Here is a 12,518-nt window from a genome sequence, read left to right as displayed (position 1 = left end):
ACCGTACCGGTTAATTAATTTCATTGTCCCTTCTTCCCTCATTTTCAAATGAGAACAATAATATCTACTTCAAAAGTAGAATGAATAAATTAATATATAAAATGGTCCACCAGATAATGCTGAACAACTAGTAATTACTACTGTGTATGTGTTAGCTATCACTATTTTAGTCTGCTCCTGATACTCCCTCCTTGGATCATCCCACATTAACCCTCAAGGGCTTCATCCACAGCATACAGCTAACACTGCACTGCTCCGACAGCCTTTATAAAACTGTTGAGTTTAATCCATTTTACTTTGCTTTTATGTGAGACATCATCTCCTTAGCAGTTTTTATAGAGGAAAGGACAATATACAAGAATTCATAAGACCTGAATTCTAGTCCTGTTTATGCTGTTAACTGTGATTTTAAGCAAGTTGCCTTGTTTCTTGAAGAACTGTTTCCTCATTTGGGAAATTAGCAGATTCCCAGGGCCTGTGAGCTAAAAAATGATTCAATTTTTTTTTTTAACTCTTAATACCATTCTTCTTCCCCCATCATACAGTGTTCTAGTGAGGTATTCAATTGTGATTATGCCTCTGGAAGTATTTCTTCTGTGAAATGAGACTGCTAGTTTGTATCCTAAATACACTGAAGATGTATTTTCTTCACCTAGAGTAATGATAGCCTTTTGGTATAACTGAACAGTTTGTCTTTGCTGCTCTGTCAACTCTACTTTTTTTAAGTATTGAATGTATCATTGGTGTTACAGAAAAATATGATAACATTTTTCTCCATAAGATTTTGGACTTGTAAATGAATAATAAGCGTTCTGTTTCTATTCAGTCATTAAATTTTGCACACATTTATTAACATGTATGTGCTTACTTAAACTTTTTAAAATAATTGATCTATACTTAGCAAATTAATCTACCTAAATTGGTTTTTCATTCTGTATAAAATTTTCAATAACATCATATATAGTAATTATAATTCTAACTTGTCTTGAAGGTAAGTGAAATACTGTTTCAAAGAGGTGTGTAAGAACATAGTTTTAGAAATAACACTTAAAATTCCTTGATTCAGTTCGTGATCCTAAATTTTGAGAGCTGGTTATTTTATCATTATTGTTTTAATTACAGGTAATATTGATTTGTAGAACAACCATTATTTTTTAAAGCAGCTGATTTTATTTGAAGTTAGTCATCACAATAGCTATTTGGTGTAGATTTATATTATCATTTCTATTAGGATATCTAATGCCATAGACTTGAGTCTTGGTCTTATGCTGAGGATACCACAGTATTTAAGATTAAGGCTGGGATTATGTGTCTCAGCCTTGAAAAAATCTAATTATGAGCACCATGCTTATTTTTCAATAACTTTGCAATAACAAACAAAATTAGTTTTACTGGATCTTCGGAGTTACAAGTATAAATTATATATTTCAGTAATTTTATCATCACTCTTATACTGTGATGTCTTTAACATTAGAAGTTTTTCAAGAACTATTTACATATGTCTTGATTGTAATTTTAAAGGGAAGTGTTTGCTGGTAAATGATTATGAATCAATATTTAAAAGAAAAACGATTCTAGCATCAGAAGGGTTTTTCATTTTATAATAAAATTGTTTATTTACTAGGAAGAAAAAGTATAGCTGCTTGGTTCCAAGATTACCTAACTGAAAGTTTGACTGATTTATTATCAAGTTGTCTGAAAGTCCTTAAAATGTGGTGTCTGCATTTCAGCCACTGCTCTGGTAGAGAGGATAGCAGTAGCAACTGCAATTCAGGAATAGGGATGATTAATATTCTATCACATGCCGAATGAATTTCCATACATTTATGAAAATTCTCTATATTATAGTGTCTTAAATAAGGATGAAGTTTCCTTTCAGGAAAGTCATTAAGCTGTCCAGAATTTGATCTTGTTCCCTTTTATCCAGCTTCTCTCTCTACTGTCCGTTTTGGGAGTACTAATACTTAGAAGACCAAATGCAGCTCAAACATTTCATTTTATTTCTAAGTTCTTTTTCTGTCCAGTATACTGCATTAGTAGAACAATAATTTCATGACCTCTTCTGTAAAGAATTAAGCTAATACATTAACATTTTAGGTTGCTTATCATTTTTTTTTTGTGGCATGTGACTTGCTAGTAATTTAAAATTTGCACTTCCTAAATAAAAGTGTTTTTTTTCTTTTTTCTTTTGGTATCATTAATCTACAATTAGATGAGGAACATTATGTTTACTAGACTCCCCCCATCACCAAGCCCTCCCCGACAAACTCCATTACAGTCACTGTCCATCAGCATAGTAAGATGCTGTAGAATCACTACTTCTCTTCTCTGTATTGCACAGCCCTCCCCGTGCCCCCCTCCACTTTATACATGCTAATCATAATGCTCCCTTACTTTCCTTCCCTCCCTTATCCCTCCCTTCCTACCCATCCTCCACAGTCCCTTTCCTTTTGGTAACTGTTAGTCCATTCTTGGGTTCTGTGAGTCTGCTGCTGTTTTGTTCCTTCACTTTTTTCTTTGTTCTTATACTCCACATATGAGTGAAATCATTTGGTACTTGTCTTTCTCCACCTGGCTTATTCACTGAGCATAGTACCCTCTAGCTCCATCCATGTTGTTGCAAATGGTAGGATTTGTTTTCTTCTTATGGCGGAATAATATTCCATTGTGTATATGTACCACCTCTTCTTTATCCATTCATCTGCTGATGGACACTTAGGTTGCTTCCATCTCTTGGCTATTGTAAATAGTGCTGTGATAAACATAGGGGTGCATATGTCTTTTTCAAACTGGGCTGCTGCATTCTTAAGGTAAATTTCTAGAAGTGGAATTCCTGGGTCAAACGGTATTTCTATTTTGAGCTTTTTGAGGAACCTCCGTACAGCTTTCCACAATGGTTGAACTAGTTTACATTCCCACCAGCAGTGTAGGAGGGTTCCCCTTTCTACACAACCTCACCAGCATTTGTTGTTGTTTGTTTTTTGGATGGTGGCTGTCCTTACTGGTGTGAGGTGATAACTCACTGTGGTTTTAATTTGCATTTCTCTGATGATTAGCGATGTGGAGCATCTTTTCATGTGTCTGTTGGCCATCTGAATTTCTTCTTTGGAGAACTGTCTGTTCAGCACATCTGCCCATTTTTTAATTGGATTATTTGCTTTTTCTTCGTTGAGGTGTGTGAGCTCTTTATATATTTTGAATGTCAACCCTTTATCGGATCTTTCATTTATGAACATATTCTCCCATACTGTAGGATACCTTTTTGTTCTGTTGGTAGTGTGCTTTGCTGTACAGAAGCTTTTCAGCTTGATATAGTCCCACTTGTTCATTTTTGCTTTTGTTTCCCTTGCCTGGGGAGATATGTTCATGAAGAAGTTGCTCATGTTTGTGTCCAAGAGATTTTTGCCTATGTTTTTTCCTAAGAGTTTTATGGTTTCATGACTTACATTCAGGTCTTTGATCCATTTGGAGTTTACTTTTGTGTATGGGGCTAGACAATAATCCAGTTTCATTCTCTTACATGTAGCTGTCCAGTTTTGCCAGCACCATCTGTTGAAGAGACTGTCATTTCCCCATTGTATGTCCATGGCTCCTTTATCTTATATTAATTGACCATATATGTTTGGGTTAATATCTGGACTCTCTATCCTGTTCCAGTGGTCTATGGGTCTGTTCTTGTGCCAGTACCAAATTGTCTTGATTACTGTGGCTTTGTAGTAGAGCTTGAAGTTGGGAAGCGAGATCCCCCCCAACTTTATTCTTCCTTCTCAGGATCGCTTTGGCTCTTTGGGGTATTTCGTAGTTTCATATGAATTTTAGAACTATTTGTTCCAGTTCGTTGAAGAATGCTCTTGGTATTTTGATAGGGATTGCATTGAATTTGTAGATTGCTTTAGTCAGGATGGCCATTTTGACAATATTAATTCTTCCTAGCCAAAAGCATGGGATGAGTTTCCATTTGTTAGTGTCCTCTTTAATTTCTCTTAAGAGTATCTTTTAAAGTTTTCAGGGTATAGGTCTTTCACTTCCTTGGCTAGGTTTATTCCTAGGTATTTTGTTCTTTTTGATGCAATTGTGAATGGAGTTGTTTTCCTGATTTCTCTTTCTGTTGGTTCATTGTTAGTGTATAGGAAAGCCACAGATTTCTGTGTGTTGATTTTGTATCCTGCAACTTTGCTGTATTCCGATATCAGTTCTAGTAGTTTTGGGGTGGAGTCTTTAGGGTTTTTTATGTGCAGTATCATGTCATCTGTAAATAGTGACAGTTTGACTTCTTCTTTACCAATCTAGATGCTTTGTATTTCATTGTTTCGTCTGATTGCCGGGGCTAGGATCTCCAGTACTATGTTGAATAACAGTGCGGAGAGTGGGCATCCCTGTCTTGTTCCTGATCTTAAAGGAAAAGCTTTCAGCTTCTTGCTGTTCAGTATGATGTTGGCTGTGGGTTTTTCATATATTACCTTTATTATGTTGAGGTACTTGCCCTCTATACCCATTTTGTTGAGAGTTTTTATCATGAATGGATGTTGAATTTTGTCGAATGCTTTTTCGAGATCTTTGGAGATGATCATGTGGTTTTTGTCCTTCTTTTTGTTTATGTGGTGGATGATGTTGATGGATTTTCAAATGTTGTACCATCCTTGCAGCCCTGCGATGAATCCCATTTGGTCATGGTGTATGATCCTCTTGATGTATTTTTGAATTCAGTTTGCTAATATTTTGTTGAGTATTTTTGCGTCTATGTTCATCAGGGATATTGGTCTATAATTTTCTTTTTTTGTGGTGTCTTTGCCTGGTTTGGTATTAGAATGATGCTGGCTTCATACAGTGAGTTTGGAAGTATTTCCTCCTCTTCTGTTTTTTGGAAAACTTTAAGGAGAATGGTTATTATGTCTTCTCTGTATGTCTGATAAAACTCCACGGTAAATCCATCTCGCCCGGGAGTTTTGCTCTTGGGTAATTTTTTGATTACCGCTTCAATTCCGTTGGTGGCACTTGGTCTGTTCAGATTTTCTGTTTCTTCTTGGTCAGTCTTGGAAGGTTGTATTTTTCTAGGAAGTTGTCCATTTCTCCTAGGTTTTCCAGCTTTTTAGCATATAGATTCTCATAGTATTCTCTAATGATTCTTTGTATTTATGTGGGGTCCATCGTGATTTTTCCTTTCTCGTTTCTGATTCTGTTGATGTGTGTTGATTCTCTTTTTCTCTTAATTAATCTGGGTAGGGGCTTATCTGTTTTGTTTATTTTCTCAAAGAACCAGCTCTTGGTTTCATTGACTTTTTTCTATTGTTTTATTCTTCTCAATTTTATTGATTTCTTCTCTGATCTTTATTCTGTCCCTCCTACTGCTGACTTTGGACCTCATTTTTCTTCTTTTTCCCATTTCTATAATTGTGACTTTTGACTATTCATTTGGGATTGTTCTTCCTTCTTTAAATATGCCTGGATTGCTATATACTTTCCTCTCAGAACTGCCTTCGCTGTGTCCCACAGAAGTTAGTGCTTTGTGCTATTGTTGTCATTTGTCTCCATATACTGCTTGATCTCTTTTAATTTAGTCATTGATCCATTGATTATTTAGAGCGTGTTGTTATGCTTCCATGTGTTTGTGAACCTTTTTGTTTTCTTTGTACGATTTATTTCTAGTTTTATACCTTTGTGGTCTGAGAAGTTGGTTGGTAGAATTTCAATCTTTTTGAAATTACTGAGGCTCTTTCTGTGGCCTAGTATATGATCTGTTCTTGAAAATGTTCCATGTGCACTTGAGGAGAATGTGTATTCTGCTGCTTTTGGGTGTAGAGTTCTGTAGATGTCTGTTATGTCCATCTTTTCTACTCTGTTGTTCAGTGCCTCTGTATCCTTACTTATTTTCTGTTTGGTGGATCTGTCCTTTGGAGTGACTGGTGTGTTGAAGTCTCCTAAAATGAATGCATTGCAATTCTATTTCCTCCTTTAATTCTGTTAGTATTTGTTTCACATATGTTGGTGCTCCTGTATTGGGTGCATATATATTTATAATGGTTATATCCTCTTGTTCGTCTGACCCCTTTATCATTATGTAATGTCCTTCTTTGTCTCTTGTTACTTTCTTTGTTTTGAAATCTGTATTGTCGCTACAAGTACTGCAACATCTGCTTTTTCCTTCCTATTGTTTGCATGAAATATCTTTTTCCTCCCTTGACTTTTAATTTGTGTATGTCTTTGTTTTTGAGGTCGCCTCTTGTAAGCAGCATATAGTTGCATCTTGCTTTTTTATCCATTCTATTACTCTGTGTCTTTTGATTGGTGCATTCAGCCCATTTACATTTAGAGTGATTATTGAAAGATATGTACTTATTGCCATTGCAGGCTTTAGATTCGTGGTTACCAAAGATTCAAGGGTAGCTTCTTTAATATCTAACTGTCTAACTTAACTACTTATTATGCTATTATGAACACAGTCTGATGATTCTTTATTTCTCTCCCTTCTTATTCCTCCTGCTCCATTCTTTATATGTTAAGTGTTTTATTCTGTACTCTTTTGTGTTTCTTTTGACTGCTTTTGTGAGTAGTTGATTTTATTTTTAGCCTTTATTTATTATTTGATTGTTCTGCTTTCTTTGCTGTGATTTTATTTTCTGTGGTGACATTTATTTAGCCTTAGGAGTGCTTCCATCTATAGCAGTTCCTTTAAAATATCGTATAGAGGTGGTTTGTGGGAGGCAAATTCCCTCAACTTTTGCTTGTCTGGGAATTGTTTATTCCCTCTTTCAAATTTAAATGATAATCATGCTGGATGCAGTATTCTTGGTTCAAGGCCCTTCTGTTTCATTGCATTAAATATATCATACCATTCTCTTCTGGCCTGTAGGGTTTCTGTTGAGAAGTCTGATGATAGTTGATGGATTTTCCTTTGTAGGTGACCTTTTTTCTCTCTCTGGCTGCCTTTAATACTGTGTCCTTGTCTTTGATATTTGCCATTTTAATTATTATGTGTCTTGGTGTTGACCTCCTTGGGTCCCTTGTGTTGGGAGTTCTGTGTACTTCCGTGGTCTGAGAGACTATTTCCTCCCCCAGTTTGGGGAAGTTTTCAGCAATTATTTTTTCAAAGACACTTTCTATCCCTTTTTCTCTCTCTTCTTCTTCTGGTACCCCTATGATGCAGATACTCTTCCTTTTGGATTGGTCACACAGTTCTCTTAATATTCTTTCATTCCTAGAGATCCTTTTATCTCTCTCTGCTTCATCTTCTCTGTGTTCCTGTTTTCTGATCTCTATTCCATTAACGGCCTCTTGCACCTCATCCAGTCTGCTCTTAAATCCTTCCAGAGATTCTTTTATTTCTCTATTCTCCCTCCTAACTTGATCCTTTACCTCTTGCATATTTCTCTGCATGTCCATCATCATGGTTTTGACCTTTATTTTGAGTTCTTTTTCAGGAAGATTGGTTAAATCTATCTCCAAGGCTCCCTCTCAGGGTTTGTCTGGGTAATTCTGGACTGGATCAAATTCTTCTGCCTTTTCATGGTGATAGAGGTAGTCGTAGGTAGTTGGCGCATGTGTCAGCTGGGGGAACAATGTCCCTTCTTGCACCTTGCCCTTCTCAGCTGCCTGTGCCGCTTATGCACACACTGGGAGCAGCTTCCGGTTTTATTTTCTTAGCTGCCGGGGGCGGGGCAGCCGTCAGAGCAGCCCAGTGCACTGCGGGGAGAGGCAGGAGCACCAGGTGTGCTCTCCTGAGAGAATGGTGACCCTTCTTGGCGACCTTGTCCTGGCTTCCTCTGTGCTGGGCTGCCATGTGCTGGTGGGTCCTTTGAGTCTGGCCCGGGTGGCTGCAGAGGAGGGTCTGGGTGGCTGCTGTTTGCTCCACTTCTCTCAGGCTACTCCCCTCCTGTAGTGGGGCCGCATGGGAGGGGGAATAGACTGGAGGCTCTTTATCGCTGTGAGGGGCTTCAGAGCTGCGCTGCCACCCAGGAGGTTAGGGCGCCTGAAATTTCCTGGGATTCCCAGCTGCTGGGCTGAGTGTGCCAGGACCATTCCGTCTAGCTTTGGGGTCCCTGTCCCTTTAAGACTTTCAAAGAGCACTCGCTTTCCTTTTGTCCCAGGGCCGCTGGCTGCGGGGACCCGCTTGCACGTTTTACTGTTCCGTTTCCTTAATATCCAGCACACTGTGCACTGTGTGCCTGTGCTCCCGGTGTGGATGACTAGGGCTGGGTATTTAGCAGTCCTGGATTCCCACTCCCTCCCCGCTCCAACTCGTCTCCATCTGCTAGGGTGCTGGGGTCGGGGGCACGCTTGGGTCCCGCCAGGCCGCGGCTTGTATCTTATCCCCTTCGTGAGGCGCTGAGTTCTCGCAGATGTAGATGTAGCCTGACCGTTGTACTGTATCTTCTGGCCTCTCTTTTAGGAATAGTTGTATTTGTTGTATTTTCAAAAATATATATGGTTTTGGGAGGAGATTTCCGCTGCCCTACTCATGCTACCATCTTGGCTCCTCTCCCTAAATAAAAGTTTTTGAGCATACTGATGCTTTCTGGCAATTTTAGGGTACCTGCTAAAAAACCATTACTAATGAAACACTTGATGTATTAAGTAAAGCTCTGTTAATGAGGTATTTCTGATCATTTTTTTTTGTTTTGTATTCCACATTTTAAGCCCCAGAAATATTTTGATAATCTACTTCTGTAAATAGTAATCTAGTTTTGTGTATACTTACCAGATATTTTAATTGATAATGTCAGTATAAATAAGTCTGAACATGATTAAAACCACATTCGCTGTACTGGTAGAGCAACAGCACAAATAACGGTCTATGTAAACCTATGGGCCTTTGAAATAATAGTAATATTATATCTATATAGCATTGGCCTCTTTTCGAAAACATTTTTTAGGGTCTTATCTTACTTACCCCATAACAGTTTTATGGTCAGATACAGAGGGGGAAACCAAGGCACAGAGAAGGTACCTCTTGTGGTAGCTTAGTTACAGATTTAGGTAAAGGCCAAGATAAGAGCTGTGCTTTTTTCACTTCTGTCTAGCCTGATGGACTCTCTACAATTTTAATTTCTAAAATTCCTGTAGCTTCTCTAAAGTGTTTTGAGGAATGTCATACACTATTTTGCTGAAACTGCAGAATGTATGGAACTACATGTTTTGGTGGAAACTCAAACCAGCTTAACATGCAACTCAGCTACCACAAGGTCAGTGTAATTGGAATTAGATCAGCAGAGGAAGTGTAGTTTGTCATGTTCTTGTGATAGGCATGGCTAGGAAACAGGTAGCTTATTAATTTATGTGTTTGCTTTACCTTAGTATTTAAAGTTATGGAACAAACTATAACTGAAATCTGGAGAGAAATGACTTTCAAGAATGTTCAATGACAGGGAGAGATCAATTCCAGGGAGAACATTAGTTAATGATAATTCACAAAGATGGTAATCCTCTGGTGAATAACATTGAGTATTTATTATATTTAAGTATTATTTTAACTATTTTATTATTTACTGAGTACCTGCTACCTGCCAGACACCATTCTTAGTACTGAGGATATGGGAGTAAACAAGACAGATAAAGTCTTGTTGTAATGAAGCTCACAGTATAAGGAAATGATACACTTATATATAACAATGTCAGATTTATGAAGATTGAGATGATGTAATAAACATCACAATAGTTTTCTAAGATTGTAGCATATTCATGAAATTTGCAAGTTTTTATATATAGTTTTCCTAGAAATACCTTTTATTGCATTTAAGAAATCAATTAAAGAATATAGCTGAAGTTTTCTCCCTCCCAATTCATTGGTGGTAACTTTGTTTTTCCTCTTTTTCTATGTTAAACATCTTTGTAAGCCTTGAATTTGATTTATTTTTTTTTCAGTAGAAATATCACTTTGGAAACTATTTTTAACAAATAGTTTTCACAAGATTGTCTGTACTTGGAATGAATTTGATCAGTTTTCCACCTATATATCTTAATGTATTTTTAAAGAAAAATTTAGAACTATCGTGTTACATCTGGTTCAAGAATATGAACTAATGTTTTTTCAACGTCTATCTCAAGAGGTACGTTAGAGTAGAAAACATATTGCAAACCAATGAAAATATCATTTTAACATGTTGTATTTTATTTTTAAGTTGCTGTTTGCCAAATGAGCTCTGCAGGTGAATTTTCACTGGTTTGTAATAAGTTTTCAGCTTTTGATTGGCTCAAATATTTATATGGCTATCAGAGTTTTACATTTTGTACTTTACATAGGGCAAACAGAATCTGCAGCCTAACTGAGCTAGATTTTGAATGCTACCAAGAATGCATAGGCTGTGGCACTGGTAAAATGGGCATCACAGTCTCCTGCTTTGGCTGTAGCACATCTATAAGCAAATTGGTTGTATGTTAGATTGGGTGTCATTTTTTTTGATAAATTCACAACCAGATCCTAAGTCTCATGGCAAATACAGTAAATCCTGAGTACACGTTACATATTGCCTTACAGTGACTTTGTCTCTTGTGCTGCTCTTTCTAAATAAAGCACTGGGTCAGGGAGGGACAGAAGTTCTGTACTGGAAGTACTGGAATGGAATTGTCTGAAAATCAGAACCTATAGATAGCTAATATCTTCCCTTTCTGAGGGCAGACAGAGCATCTCTGTCTCTGCCTCCCTCCTCCCCATCTCACATTCCCTCCTCTCATCAACTTCTGTTTACCTATTAAATGCAGCAGTCTTCCTCAAACTTTTATTTATTTTTTAAATAAATTTATTTTGTTTTTTAAAAATTGGAATGAAGTTGATATAGAGGATTGTTCTCAGATGTACAACATAGTAACTTGATAATTATATACATTACTAGATGCTTGCCACAATAAGTGTAGTTGCAAGATATTATCATACCAAGATACTACAATATTATTGGTTATATTCTCTATGTTGTACTTCCATTCCTATGTCTAACTTATTTTACAGTTTGTAGTTTGTACCTTTGTATCCCTTTCACTTATTTCTCCATCCTTCCCAGTCCTTCCCTATGGTAACCAGTAGCTTTTTGTCTATATTTGTGTGTCTCTTTTTTTTTGTTTTCTTTTGTTTTTTAGGTTCCACATATAAGTAAAATAACACAGTATTTGTCTTTCTCTGCCTGGTTTATTTCACTTAGCATAATACCCACTAGATCCATCCATTTTGTCTCAAATGGCAAGATTTTCTTTTTAATGAATGAGTAATATTCCCTTGTGTGTGTGTGTGTGTATATATATATATATATATATATATATATACACTACATCTTCTTTATTCATTCATCTATTGATAGGCACTTGGGTTGCTTCCCTATCTTTGCTCTTTTAAGTAATACTGCAGTGAACATAGGTGTGCGTGTATCTTTTTGAATTAGTGATTTTTGTTTTCTTCAGGTAAATTCCCAGAAGTGGCATTGTTGGGTCATATAGGTATTTTTATTTTTGGTTTTTTGAGGAGCCTCCATATTGTTTTCCATAGTGACTGGACCAATTCACATTCCTAGTGTAGGACAGTTCCCTTTTCTCCACATCCTGCCAACACATGTTTTTTCTCATACTTTTACTTAGTAGAGTTTAGAATACATTGTCAGAGGAAAAGTTATCTTACTATCAGTTGAAAATATTCCATAATGTTGTTCTGTAAATTTTTAGTTCAAATGTAATGTCAGTAGGGCACCTAGTTGGCAGTGGTTTGGGGTGGGAGGTTATAAACTCTTTTTGAATGATTCTGATCACTGAGCACCAGCAGAATGATTCTTTTGCCTGCTTCCATTTGCCTTCAGAAAAACTAAGACTAGTAGAAAGACAGAATTGCAGTTTGTTTTAAATTGCTCTGTTTTTCTTAAATATCAATACTTCTGTAATTCATGCATTGAAGGCATTTTTATTTTACAAATAATAATATGAGATTAACGCATCATCTTAATAGTGGTTTCGAGAATCCTTGCCATATTGCATTCAGTAATCAAGGTGAATTACAGAATCGTTGCTAGTATTCTAGTATTCAACTTGTGTGCAGTGTCACACTAATTATGAGTTTAGAGAGCTTTCTTTTTGTTTTTTTCTCAACTTGCCCAGTTCCCTTACATTTTTCACTACTACCCTCATGCTGTGTCTTGACTCATTCTCACCCAAAATGCTGAACTCTTAATATTTCTTCCTCATCACAACCTCTTCTTTTTCCCTATTCACCATTCCTTTTCCCCTGGTAAATCCATTTCATACTTTCATCTGGAGCCCCGTAATTTGTGCGTATTTTCACAATTGCTTTTCCATCTTTTAATATAGATTTTCTTGTTTTTCTGTTGTTTTTCCCTTTGGACAAACCATAGCCTTTGCCTCCCCATGTCAAACCTACTAAGTTTCTGGTCCTGGGAATCAGACATACATATTTCTTAAATATGTATTATTTTGGTGTACAGCCAGGGTTGAGACTACTGCAGTAAATATTAAACTTGACAATCTTTTACAAACTTCTGCCATCTGATTTTTCCCCACTCTGTCTCCTAAAGCAAACAACTTGTCTC

General features: G+C 36.8%; 1 protein-coding gene across 2 annotated transcripts in view; it reads left to right on the top strand.

The window, feature by feature from the left end:
• Positions 1–12,518, top strand: part of IPO11 (importin 11) — a 298,239-nt gene that overhangs the window by 218,974 nt on the left and 66,747 nt on the right. The gene's annotated exons all lie outside the window — the stretch shown is intronic.

This window comes from Manis pentadactyla, chromosome 2 (assembly GCF_030020395.1).
Source record: "Manis pentadactyla isolate mManPen7 chromosome 2, mManPen7.hap1, whole genome shotgun sequence".
NCBI classification, from domain to species: Eukaryota; Metazoa; Chordata; class Mammalia; order Pholidota; family Manidae; genus Manis; species Manis pentadactyla.
The sequence above is the reverse complement of the archived record's forward strand: the minus strand, read 5'-3'. Positions and strand labels throughout refer to the sequence as shown.